A 12,718-nucleotide genomic window follows, 5' to 3' on the forward strand; every position below is an offset into this window, starting at 1 on the left:
CTGGAGGAGGATCACATCAAGCAGGGGAGCAGCTGAGGGGGCATGACAACAGGAAGGAAACACCTATTGCTGGGAAGCTTTGAAGAGACGTGCAGTGATGGTGGATGATTAGCACAAAGGGGAAAGGACGGCCTAGATCCAGCAGGATAAACATAGTGCCCTGTTCACGATGGAAGTATTTATTTAATATCTTCATCAGGGAAATATCCATTTATTGAAAGGAGAATGTATTTAAGACCCCCCAAAAAGATTTCTATACATGATACATAGTGTGCATTGATGTATACATGTTTATAGGTAGAGTGACTGGTTTGTAAAGGAAAGTTTTGTTCCATTTTTGAAGGAAAGTGTCTGCTACTAGGATTTGAAATACAGAATAATTTACCTATCACCAAAATGAAATGTATTCTTCATTGAATCTCCTACAAGCTGTTGGAGGCCATGAAGCATGGCAGTTAAGAGCACAGGCTCTGAAGGCCTGCCACCTACAAAGTGTGTGCTAAGGAACATGACTGAAAGTATTTTGAAGATTAAATGACTAAGAATGCATTCAATAAATCTTAGCTATTTTTATTGTCACTGTTATTTTTTCATCTACATTCTGGAAAATATTGCAGAAAGATATTATCCTTTTTAAACAGTGAATAGTTGATGAAGATAAAATACCAGAATAAGCTTCAATTTAGGGAAACAAAAGAAAAATCTGTCTTCGAACCACATTATCTTCAGAAAGATAGTGATATTAACCGTGAGGTTTATTTCGTTCAATTAAAAATGTAGATATGTGTGTGGGAGTGAAAACTTTTCAATGTGCTCATAGGCTTTCATTCTTAAATTTCTCTCTTTTTGTTTTTGTTTTTGCTTTTTTTTGTTTGTTTCTCTGGCTCTTACCTTAACTTCTGTCTTTGGCAGCAGTTACCCTTTATGGTTATTCTGTTTTGCCTTCTAAATGATTTGTTTTTTCCTTTATAATCTCAGTATATCAGGTCAGAGGGAAAACTCAGTGTATCAGCTGACTGATATTGTTTTACATTTTCTTTGAGACTACTTACCATAGCATCCTAAATAGTATTATTAAGGTTCTCTTTCAAAACAGGTACCCAAGCATATGAGTCATCACTGTAGTGACTCCTGAATGTTATCATGTTGGAGACTTTCCAAAACTGAACAAAGCCAACATCGCTGGCCATTGAAGAACTGTGTTCTAACAAGAGTCTTGTGGTCTCTTACAGGTGTACATTCTATTTGTTGGGATGGCCTCTGTTTATAAGGGGGCTCTTTGGGGCATAGAAAACTGGAACTTCATGTTCTCCTTGATAATTTGCCAGCTTGGTTCCCAGCCAATCAGATAACTGCTTGCAGTGACACGCATTTCTCTAGGACTCCCCATCTTGTGTCTTTCTTTAGAGGGTGGTTGCACTAAGCCCGCTCACACCAGTCTGAGCCAAGGGCACTGCTGTCCTGAATGCCCCACAGTATAGATAAAAAATCCCATACCAACCAAGTTCTGATAAAACTCTGAGTGTAAAGAATACATTAACCATTTAGGTTTTATATTACTATTTTAAACAGAAAACAGGAAGGCGAGTGCTTCCTTCCTTCCTCAGTGTTTGGTACGTAAGTTGCTAAACCCAGCCTTAGGAATCTAAGGATATGCAATGACCCTCTTCTAGTCTTACCAATGCTTCTTTGACCTTTTGTAAAATCACAAGGTAAAAGCAATTATACTCCAATAAAGATGTTAATGAAATATCTTGTGAGGGTTTTTTTTGTCTCCAACCTTAACCTCCTGAACTTTACCTGTCTGATAATTATTTATTTGGAATGCATGGATTCCTCAAATACATGATGTCAAAAATTTATTTTGTCATTTCAAATTCCTTTATAGAATTTTCTCTGATTAATACCATCATTCTTCCAGGCAACCAAGCTCAAAGCTTTATTACTATAATTGAGTCTTTCTTTTTCTCCCTACATCTAGAGTGTTACTAATATCCACCCATTTCTCAATCAGTAATATTTCCGTGCTTGATCATTTTATTTCATTTCCTCTGCCACCGTCTTGTTCAGATTTATCACTTAACATCTGAACTGCGGCAACAAGCCAATATCTTTTTTTTTTTAAGATTTATTATTATTTAATTTATTTTTGGCTGCGTCAGGGCTTGGTTGCTGCACACGGGATCTTCATTGAGGCATGCAGGATCTTTTGTTGCAGCGCGTGGGCTTCTCTCTAGTTCTGGTGTGCGGGTTTTCTCTTCTCTAGTTGTGGTGCATGGGCTCTAGTTCACGACATGTGGGCTCTAGTTGAGGCGCTCGAGCTCAGTGGTTGCGGGTCAAGGGCTTAGTTACTCCGCGGCACGTGGGATCTTAGATCCCTGACCAGAGATCGAACCCATGTCCATTGCATTGTAAGGCAGATTCTTTGCATTTTTTTTTTAAGTTTTTAGATCTTCTCTTTTAATTTTTTTTATACAGCAGGTTCTTATTAGTTATCTATTTTATACATATTAGTCTATATATGTCAATCCCAATCTCCCAATTCATCACACCACGACACACGCACCCCACCACCTGCTTTCCCCCCTTGGTGTCCATATGTTTGTTCTCTACATCTGTGTCTCTATTTATGCCGTGCAAACCGGTTCATCTGTACCATTTTTCTAGATTCCACACATATGCGTTAATATACAATATTTGTTTTTCTCTTTCTTACTTCACTCTGTATGACAGTCTCTAGGTCCATCCACGTTTCTACAAATGACCCAATTCGTTCCTTTTTATTGCTGAGTAATATTCCGTTGTATATATGTACCACATCTTCTTTATCCATTCGTCTGTCGATGGGCATTTAGGTTGCTTCCATGACCTGGCTATGGTAAATAGTGCTGCAGTGAACATTGGGCTGCATGTGTCTTTTTAAACTATGGTTTTCTCAGGGTATATGCCCAGTAGTGGGATTGCTGGGTCATATGGTAATTCTATTTTTAGTTTTTTAAGGAACCTCCATACTGTTCTCCATAGTGGCTGTATCAATTTACATACCCACCAACAGTGCAAGAGGGTTCCCTTTTCTCCACACCCTCTCCAGCATTTGTTGTTTGTAGACTTTTCTGATGATGCCCATTCTAACTGGTGTGAGGTGATACCTCATTGTAGTTTTGATTTACATCTCTCTAATAATTAGTGACGTTGAGCAGCTTTTCATGTGCCTCTTGGCCATCTGTATGTCTTCTTTGGAGAAATGTCTATTTAGGTCTTCTGCCCATTTTGTGATTGGGTTGTTTGTTTTAATATTGAGCTGCATCAGGTGTTTATATATTTTGGAGATTAATCCTTTGTCTGTTGATTCGTTTGCAAATATTTTCTCCCATTCTGAGGGTTGTTTTTTCATCTTGTTTATAGTTTCCTTTGCTGTGCAAAAGCTTTTAAGTTTCATTAGGTCCCATTTGTTTATTTTTGTTTTTAATTTCATTACTCTAGGAGGTGGGTCAAAAAATATCTTGCTGTGATTTATGTCAAAGAGTGTTCTTCCTATGTTTTCCTCTAAGGGTTTTATAGTGTTTGGCCTTACATTTAGGTCTTTAATCCATTTTGAGTTTATTTTTGTGTATGGTGTTAGGGAGTGTTCTAATTTCATTCTTTTACATGTAGCTGTCCAGTTTTCCCAGCACCACTTATTGAAGAGACTGTCTTTTCTCCATTGTGTCTCCTTGCCTCCTTTGTCATAGATTAGTTGACCATAGGTGTGTGGGTTTATCTCTGGGCTTTCTATCTTGTTCCATTGATCTATGTTTCTGTTTTTGTACCAGTACCATACTGTCTTGATTACTGTAGCTTTGTAGTATAGTCTGAAGTCAGGGAGTCCGGTTCCTCCAGCTCTGTTTTTTTCCCTCAACGTTGCTTTGGCTATTTGGGGTCTTTTGTGTCTCCATACAAATTTTAAGATTTTTTTGTTCTAGTTCTGTAAAAAATGCCATTGGTAGTTTGATAGGGATTGCATTGAATCTGTAGATTGCCTTGGGTAGTATAGTCATTTTCACAATATTGATTCTTCCACTCCAAGAACATGGTATATCTCTCCATCTGTTTATGACATCTTTATTTCTTTCATCAGTGTCTTACAGTTTTCTGAATACAGGTGTTTTACCACCTTAGGTAGGTTTATTCCTAGGTATTTTATTCTTTTTGTTGCAATGGTGAATGGGATTGTTTCCTTAATTTCTCTTTCTTATCTTTTGTTGTTAGTGTATAGGAATGCAAGAGATTTCTGTGCATTAGTTTTGTATCCTGCTACTTTACCAAATTCATTGATGAGCTCTAGTAGTTTTCTGTAGCATCTTTAGGATTTTCTACATATAGTGTCATGTCATCTGCAAACAGTGACAGTTTTACCTCTTCTTTTCCAATTTGTATTACTATTATTTCTTTTTCTTCTCTGATTGCTGTGCCTAGGACTTCCAAAACTATGTTGAATAATAGTGGTGAGAATGGACATCCTTGTCTTGTTCGTGATTTTAGAGGAAATGGTTTCAGTTTTTCACCATTGAGAATGATGTTTGCTGTAGGTTTGTCATATAAGGCCTTTATTATGTTGAGGTAGGTTCCCTCTATGCCCACTTTCTGGAGAGTTTTTATCATAAATGGGTGTTGAATTTTGTCTAAAGCCTTTGCTGCATCTATTGAGATGATCACATTGTTTTTTTCTTCAGTTTGTTAATATGTGTATCACATTGATTGATTTGCATTTACTGAAGAATCCTTGCATCCCTGGGATAAATCCCACTTGATCATGGTGTATGATCCTTTAATGTGTTGTTGGGTTCTGTTTGCTAGTATTTTGTTGAGGATTTTTGCATCTATATTCATCAGTGATACTGGTCTGTAGTTTTCTTTTTTTGTAGTATATTTGTCTGGTTTTGGTATCAGGGTGATGGTGGCCTCGTGGAATGAGTTTGGGAGTGTTCCTTCCTCTGCAATTTTTTGGAAGAGTTTGAGAATGATGGGTGTTAGCTCTTGTCTAAATGTTTGATAGAATTCACCTGTGATGCCATCTGGTCCATGGACTTTTGTTTGTTGGAAGATTTTTAATCACAGTTTCAATTTACTTCTTACTGATTCAGTCTTGGAAGCTTATACCTTTCTAAGAATTTGTCCATTTCTTCCAGGTTGTCCATTTTATTGGCATAGAGTTGCTTGTAGTAGTCTCTTAGGATGCTTTGTATTTCTGCGGTGTCTGTTGTAACTTCTCCATTTTCATTTCTAATTTTATTGATTTGAGTCCTCTCCCTCTTTTTCTTGATGAGTCTGGCTAAAGGTTTATCAATTTTGTTTATCTTCTCAATGAACCAGCTTTCAATTTTATTGATCTTTGCTATTGTTTTCTTTGTTTCTGTTTCATTTATTTCGGCTCTGATCTTTATGATTTCTTTCCCTCTACTAACTTTGAGTTTTATTCTTCTTTCTCTAGTTCCTTTAGGTTTAAGGTTAGATTGTTTATTTGAGATTTTTCGTCTTTCTTGAGGTAGGATTGTACTGCTATAAACTTCCCTCTTTGAACTGCTTTTGCTGCATCCTATAGGTTTTGGATCTTCGTGTTTTCATTGTCATTTGTCTCTAGGTATTTTTTTGATTTCCTCTTTGATTTCTTCAGTGATTTCTTGGTTATTTAGTAACGTATTGTTTAGCCTCCATGTGTTTGTGTTTTTTATGTTTTTTCCCCTGTAATTGATTTCTAACCTCATAGCGTTGTGGTCGGAAAAGTTGCTTGATATGATTTCAACGTTCTTAAATTTACTGAGGCTTGATTTGTGACCCAAGATGTGATCTATCCTGGAGAATGTTCCATGTGCACTTGAGAAGAAAGTGTAATCTGCTGTTTTTGGATGGAATGTCCTATAAATATCAATTAAATCTATCTGGTCTATTGTGTCATTTAAAGCTTGTGTTTCCTTATTAATTTCCTGTGTGGATGATCTGTCTGTTGGTGTAAGTGAAGTGTTAATTCCCCCACTATTACTGTGTTACTGTTGATTTCCTCTTTTATAGCTGTTAGCAGTTGTCTTATGTATTGAGGTGCTCCTATGTTGGGTGCATATATATTTATAATTGTTATATCTTCTTCTTGGATTGATCCCTTGATCATTATGTAGTGTCCTTCCTTGTCTCTTGTAACATTCTTTATTTTAAAGTCTATTTTATCTGATATGAGTATTGCTACTCCAGCTTTCTTTTGATTTTCATTTACATGGAATATCTTTTTCCATCCCCTCACTTTCACTCTGTTTGTGTCCCTAGGTCTGAAGTGGGTCTTTTGTAGACAGCGTATATATGAGTCTTCTTTTTGTGTCAATTCAGCCAGTCTGTGTCTTTTGGTTGGAGCGTTTAATCCATTCCCATTTAAAGTGATCATTTATATGTATATTCCTATTACCATTTTCTTAATTGTTTTGGGTTTGTTTTTGTAGGTCCTTTTCTTCTCTTGTGTTTCTCACTTAGAGAAATTCCTTTAGCATTTGTTGTAAAGCTGGTTTGGTGGTGCTGAATTCTCTTAGCTTTTGTTTGTCTGTAAAGCTTTTGATTTTTTGTTGAATCTGAATGAGATCCTTGCCGAGTAGAGTAATGTTGGTGGTAGAATCTTCCCTTTAAATATGTCATGCCACTCCCTTGTGGCTTGTAGAGCTGCTGCTGAGAAATCAGCTGTTAACCTTGTAGGAATTCCCTTGTATGTTGTCATTTTTCCCTTGTTGCTTTTAATAATTTTTCTTTGTCTTTAATTTTTGTCAGCTTGATTACTATGTGCCTTGGCATGTTTCTCCTTTGGTTTATCCTTCCTGGGACTCTCTGTGCTTCCTCGACTTGGGTCGCTATTTCCTTTCCCATTTGGGGGAAGTTTTTGACTATAATCTCTTCAAATATTTTCTCGGGTCCTTTCTCTCTCTCTTCTCCTTCTGGGACCCCTATAATGCAAATCTTGGTGTGTTTAATGTTGTCCCAGAGGTCTCTTAGGCTGTCTTCGTTTCTTTTCATTCTTTTTTGTTCATTCTGTTCCGCAGCAGTGAATTCCACCATTCTGTCTTCCAGGTCACTTATCTGTTCTTCTGCCTCAGTTATTCTGCTATTGATTCCTTCTAGTGTATTTTTCATTTCAGTTATTGAATTGTTCATCTCTGTTTGTTTGTCCTTTAATTCTTCTAGGTCTTTCTTAAACATTTCTTGCATCTTCTCAATCTTTGCCTCCATTCTTCTTCTGAGGGCCTGGATCATCTTTGCTCTCATTATTATGAATTCTTTTTCTGAAAGGTTGCCTGTCTCCACTTGATGTAATTGATTTTCTGGGGTTTTATCTTGTTCCTTCATCTGGTACATAGTCCTCTGTCTTTTCATTTTGTCTATCCTTCCGTGAATGTGGTTTACATCCCACAGGCTGCAGGATTGTAGTTCTTCTTGCTTCTGCTATCTGCCCTCTGGTGGATGAGGCTATCTAAGAGACTTGTGCAAGCTTCTTGATGGGAGGAGTGGTGGTGGGTAGAGCTGGGTGTTGCTCTAATGGGCAGAGCTCAGTAAAACTTTAATCTGCTTGTCTGCTGATGGGTGGGGCTGAGTTCCCTCCCTGTTGGTTGTTTGGCCTGAGGCAATGCAGCACTGGAGGCTACAGGCTCTTTGGTGGGGCTAATGGTGACTCTGGGAGGGCTCATGCCAAGGAGTACTTCCCAGAACTTCTGCTGCCAGTGTCCTTGGCCCTGCGGTGAGCCACAGCCAGCCCCCACCTGTACAGGAGACCCTCTAACACTGGCAGTAGGCCTTTTTCAGTCTCATGGGGTCACTGCTCCTTCCCCCTGTGTCCTGATGCACACACTACATTGTTTGTGCCCTCCAAGAGTAGAGTATCTGTTTCCCCCAGTCCTGCCAAAGTCCTGCAATCAAATCCCGCTAGGTTTCAAAGTCTGATTCTCTGGGAATTCCTCCTCCCGTTGCTGGACCCTCAGGTTGGGAAGCCTGACGTGGGGCTCAGAACCTTCACTGCAGTGGGTGGACTTCTTTGGTATAATTGTTCTCCAGTTTGTGATTCACCCACTCAGTGGTTACGGGATTTGATTTTATTGTGATTGCACCCCCCTACCATCTCCTTGCGGCTTTTCCTTTGTCTTTGGATGTAGGGTATATTTTTTGGTGAGTTCCAGTGTCTTCCTGTCGATGATTGTTCAGCAGTTAGTTGTGATTCCAGTGTTCTCTCAAGAGGAAGTGAGCGCACATCCTTCTACTCCACCATCTTGAACCAATCTCCTGTAAGGTGGATTCTTTACTGCTGGACCACCAGGGACGTCCCAAGCCAATATCTTATATGTAATGATTTAGAACCCCTAAATCTTCTCCTACGTCACACCCACTAGGATGGCTTTAAAAAAAGAGACAATAACAAGTGTTCATGAGGGTGTGGAAAAATTGGAACTCTCTACACAGTTGCTGATGGGAATGTAAAATGGCACAGAGACTTTGTAAAAACAGTTTGGCAGTCTTCAAAAGGTTAAACATAGAATTATCATATGACCTTGCAATTCTACTCCCAGGAATTTTCCTCCTAAGAGAATTGAAAATATATGTCCATACAAAAACGTATAAACAATGAACACACATGTTCAAAGCAGCATTATTCACAGTAGCCTTAAGGTGGAAGCAACCCATGTCTATCAACAGATAAATGGAAAACCAAAATGTGGTATATACATATAATGGAATACTATTCTTCCTTAAAAAGGAAGGAAATTCTGACACATGTTACAGCATGGGTGAATCTTGAAGACGTTATGCTAGGTGAAATAAACCAGTCACAAAAGAACAAATATGATTCTGTACGAGGTACCTCGAATGTCAAATTCATAGAGAACAAAAGTAGAATTGTGTTTGCCAGGGGCTTGGGAGAGGGGAGAATTGGGAGTTGTTTAATGGGTATGGAGTTTTGTTTCAGAAAATGAAAAAGTTCTAGAGATAGTTGGTGGTGATGTTTGCACAACAATGTGAATGTGCTTAATGCCACAGAGTTATACATTTAAAATATGGTTAAATTAGTAAATTTTATGTTACATATATTTTACCACAATAGAAAAAGACTTGTAAATGAATGTTCATAGTAGCATTATTTATAATACCCAAAATGTAGAAATAACCCAAATATTTATCATGAATAGAGTGTGGTACATCTATACAGTGTGATATTAGACATAAAAAGGAAGTACTGATACACACTAAGACATAGATGAACTTTGGAAACATTATGCTCAGTGAAAGAAATCAGAAACAAAAAGCCAAATTTTTCATGATTTAATATATCTGAAATATCCAGAATAGGCAAATCCCTAGAGACAGAAGATCAATTAGGTAGAGGAGAGATGAATGAGGACTGACTCCTAATGGGTACTGGAATTATTTCATGAGTGATGAAATTGTTCTGGAATTTGATAGTGGCAATAATGGCACAACTTTTTGAATATACTGAACCCACAGAATTATATGCTTCAGAATGATGAATTCTATGGTATGTGAATTATATCTCAATTTTTAAAAACCCTAAATCTTAATACATGACTTTTATGATGCCATGTTGCTAAAAAAAATGGCATGCCCCAGTCTCAGCTTACTATTTCTAGCTATGTAACTGAGAAAATTAAGTGACCCCCCCCTTCTGACTCTGTAAAATAGGGATAATAATAATTACCTCTCCAGATGTTTGTGTTAAATGAGCTAACATATGTAGTGCTTTAGCATGGTGTCTGGCATTTACTAAGAACCCAGTAAATTTACTAAGACCTCTTGGGACATGAGCCTTCAACAGCTTCCAGTACTATTTCAGATACTATTTCCAGATATTCTGGAAAATGGCTCTACTCTTTTGCCATTTTACCAATACTCTTTACATTCCAGGTCAAAACTACCTCTCCAAATTCTCTTAATGCTCTTTATAGTAACCCTTCCATCAGAATGGGCTGTTTTGTGTCATTCAGTTTGCTTTGCATATTCTTGCAGCTGTGTCTTTTCTTGAAAACAGTGCTCTCTCTCTATGCCTCTCTCTTTCTCTGAATTTCATCCTGCCCTTAAAGCTCAGAAGAAGCCTTTCCTCATGCATTAAACTTTTTCTCTTATTTCAGGATTTTCACTACATCTTTGACCAGTGAAGGCTTACTTTGGTTATATTTTTAAAGTATTTACCTTATTATGTGATCTTTTGAAAGTATGTGTCCAGCTAAATTAAAGCCCCTGAGCACAGGGTCACATGTTATAATGCTTTACCTTTTCCACAGCACTTAGCACATTGTCTTGATGTGGTATATTTAGAATAGACATTTGCTATCAAGTAGAAGGAGTTATGCTAATGATTCTCTATCCTGGCTGCACCTTAGAAACACCTGGGGAGCAAGGCTTCATTTTAGGCCAACAAATCAGAACCTCTGAGCGTGAGGCCTCAGCTTTACACCCAAGGTGATAACTATAACCAAGGCTGAGAACTATTGTATTCAACAGATGAAGTAAGACAAGCCAGTGGGTCTCAAACCTAATTGATTATCACAATCAAGATGTGATCACAAACTGATGTGAGCAGAGATGCTTTGGATATTACAAACTGCTCTACAAATATTAGACAAATATTATGCAGTTGGGACTATCATTGCTTTGAGAAAGATCCTCCAACCCCGTATTTTTCACAGCCAATGGCATAGTGCAAATATCCAATTATAGGCATCTAAAACCTTTAAATGCTATGCAATAGCTTTCATACCAGATGTACATGCTGTGTTCCTTTTTGCTAACTTAAAAATATTCAAACTGTATCTTTTCCAGGCTGGCCACCATTCAGCAGCAGACCCTCTCAAGATTGTCTACTTGCCCTTGCTCCTGTTGAGTTACCACGGATGGAAGCAGGAGATGGGCTCAGCAGCAGCCAACAGGCCATGACCCAGGAGGCGCAGTGAGGGATAGAGCTGCTGGTAAGACACTGGGGACAGTTGGTTCTTGTTTGCGAGTATAAGTTTATTCTCAATTTAATGGTCAATCTCTCTTCCAACCTCCAACGCTAAGTTACTCTGTACTGTCTCAAATACCTCTATTATCTATGCTTAGGATGCATGGCTTAGATTTTAAGGTCTATGAATCCCCTAAAGTTGTGTGCTGACTTTTAAGTATTGATACATACATTTTTTTTTTCCTCTGAAGAAAAGGTAGATTTTCATCAGATTCTTAATGTTTGCTATTTTAATAAAAGAGAGATAAGAGCCATTCAAATATAATAATAAGCACGGAGGAAGGTGCTATCTCTAACCACTTGTCACAGCATTTCTCTTCTCCATTCTTACATCACCTATGGCCACTTTGTCTCAATCTTGTTGAGGACCAAAAAAAATGCTATTTTGTGTTTATTTGCTGGTTTGAAAGTGAGTACCTCTTGAACCTAGGCAGCTGGGTTTCATGACAGTTTGGCTTCATAGAACTAACAGAGAACTAAAGTTTAGAACGACAGATCTCAGGAGAGCCTATGTGATTTTTTTCACGTGATTTTTCTGAAAATACAAATAGAGGTACCGACAGAAAGACACTTTTTTCATTATGTTCTCATAGTTGATCTTAATAAAGATCAATTTGTTTTGCTAATTAGTGTCCCAACCTAAAGGGTTTCTTTGGTTTTTTTTAAGGGTTTTTTTTGTTTTTGTTTTTTTTATCAGATCACTATCATTTATATAGACATATAGAAGTAGAGAACTGATGTATTTTTTTTCCCCAAGATATTTAAGATGAACACTAGAATGAATTCTACTATGTATACCTTTGCCTGTACTGTAAACCAGTTTAAATTGTGGATGCATTGTAGAAAAGAAAATGCAGGTTAGCTAGAGAAAAGGAAGAATGAGGGTTTTTTTTTTTTCCATCTATAACTCTTTAGCAGGTAATTTAGCTTTAGTTTCACTGAATCTTGTTTATACATTCAGCATAGCAACTCTTCTAAAAAGCCTGTGTAGCTGTAATCTCTGCCCTCATTCCAGATGCCTGAGGATATAAGTATCCACTCTGCCACTTGATACTTCTTAGAGACTGACCTGGTGCTGAGAAATCCTTTCCAGTGTGTCCTCAGTTAAACTCCCATGATCCCTGGATGTTGCCATTTTCAAGACATAGGGCAAGTGTATCTGCCTAGATTACCTCTCTGCCCTGGGAATTTTAAGTCACTGTGTAAGGGAAAGAGATCTCAGCACAGTAGTAACTCTCAGAATGAAAATTTTCCCCTTACATGTTAATGTTTTTAGAGTAATCATTGTCACTGAAAATAGACTTCCTCTTTCCCCTCTCATGCTGGAAAATCTTAGGTAATTATGAATAAAGCATTCTTTGCTTTTCCCCTCCTGCCTTAGTGGTTGCTTTACCTCTCACTGTGGGGACTGTGGCTACTCATTCTGTACTTGGCCTTAACATGAGAACTGAGACACATTTTTAAGATAGAATTGTTATCTCTTTAGTGAAGTCATAACATTAGTCAGAAGATTTTCTCTTCTTGGTGGTGAAGGGTGCGTAAGTAAGGAAGAATAAAAGTTTAGGGAAAAGTATAAGATAAATTACTAACAAGAAAAGAGGACAGGAAATTAAAATATTAGCTGTTATTAAAAAAAAATTTTTTTTCAAGTAACTACTGAAGGAGTCCTTCCCTCATATCCAAAAAAGAATCTAATTTTGT

General features: G+C 37.6%; 1 protein-coding gene across 5 annotated transcripts in view; it reads left to right on the forward strand.

The window, feature by feature from the left end:
* Window positions 1–12,718, forward strand: part of TET2 (tet methylcytosine dioxygenase 2) — a 148,112-nt gene that overhangs the window by 38,203 nt on the left and 97,191 nt on the right. For all 5 annotated transcript variants that reach the window (XR_014243642.1, XM_082389064.1, XM_082389063.1 and 2 more), the window contains exon 2: window positions 10,837–10,982. The gene's annotated coding sequence lies outside the window, so the exon portion shown is untranslated. The remainder of the gene's footprint in view (window positions 1–10,836; window positions 10,983–12,718) is intronic.

This window comes from Balaenoptera borealis (assembly GCF_965194805.1).
Source record: "Balaenoptera borealis genome assembly, chromosome: 4".
In the NCBI taxonomy this organism is placed as follows: domain Eukaryota; kingdom Metazoa; phylum Chordata; class Mammalia; order Artiodactyla; family Balaenopteridae; genus Balaenoptera; species Balaenoptera borealis.